General features: G+C 66.7%; 1 protein-coding gene across 1 annotated transcript in view; it reads right to left on the bottom strand.

The window, feature by feature from the left end:
• TTLL1 (tubulin tyrosine ligase like 1) overlaps positions 1-1,012 on the bottom strand; it is a 30,268-nt gene that overhangs the window by 6,362 nt on the left and 22,894 nt on the right. The gene's annotated exons all lie outside the window — the stretch shown is intronic.

Raw genomic sequence — 1,012 nt, 5'->3', positions numbered from 1 at the left:
CTAGAACTGGAAACTCCTGAGGGGGAGACAGCCAGTCCAGCCTCAGCCACTGAGGAAAACTAGGCTGGGGAGGTGGGGGGGGTCGAGGAGCTATTTCCCAGGGGAGTCGGTGGATCTGCATCTCCCCAGACAGTCTGGGCCTCCTGGGCCACCGCCCACACCACTGTCCCAGTAGCCTGTGAGGGACAGGAAGTTACTCCCCCCCCCCCCCCCCCCCACCCCCCGATTTCGCAGAAAAGGCCTCAGAGGTTCAGAGGGGCTGGGCATACACTCTCTACGGGCCAGGCCGGGCAGAGTGCCCTCAGGTGCCACACCCAGCGGGCCTGTCTGGGAGCCCGTCGGCAGGCCTGGACCCCAAGTCTGTCCCCATGCTTCCCGGCTCCAGGGCTGAGCCTCGCTTTGCTTCTGAGTGACGGGTGACGGGCATTGGGGGGCCCACATGTGAAGGTCTGAGCGCGGCCCACGCCTGGGGGGCTGCTCTTTATTCCTTTCCCCTCCCTCAGAAATAGCCGCACGCCTGCTCCATGACAGCAAAACAGAACACAAACAGGAACGCAAACCAGCTGACCAAGAGCCGATGACACAACAGAGAGGTGGGTTTGGAGCACCTGGGTGTCCGTGACGCCACAGAGCGGGAGGCCTCAACTCGAGGAGGCCACCACGAGTCTGCCTCCGACCAGCAGCTTACGCCACAACGTGCCTCCTCCATCCAACGGCATGGACCGGCCCTGGATGACACCAGCGGGACGAGCCCAGGCCGGTGGCGGCCATGGAAGGCCCAGCACCCAGTGCGTCTGGACAGCACCCAGCCGGAAGCTGGCCTCTGGCAGACACGTGGTCATGCGGGACGTGGGCCGTAAGGACGAGTGTCTGTCCCTCTCCCTCGCTGGTGGCTCGCAGGCCCGCCCCTCCCTCCTGCAGGGGCCCCCAGGACTGCTCCTCCCCCCCTGCAGGGGCCCGCAGGCCCGCCCCTCCCCCCTGCAGGGGCCCCCAGGCCTGCTCCTCCCCCTCC

Source organism: Suricata suricatta, chromosome 10 (genome assembly GCF_006229205.1).
Source record: "Suricata suricatta isolate VVHF042 chromosome 10, meerkat_22Aug2017_6uvM2_HiC, whole genome shotgun sequence".
Classification (NCBI taxonomy): Eukaryota; Metazoa; Chordata; class Mammalia; order Carnivora; family Herpestidae; genus Suricata; species Suricata suricatta.
Note: the sequence above shows the minus strand (reverse complement) of the source record. Positions and strands in the feature narration are given on the sequence as shown.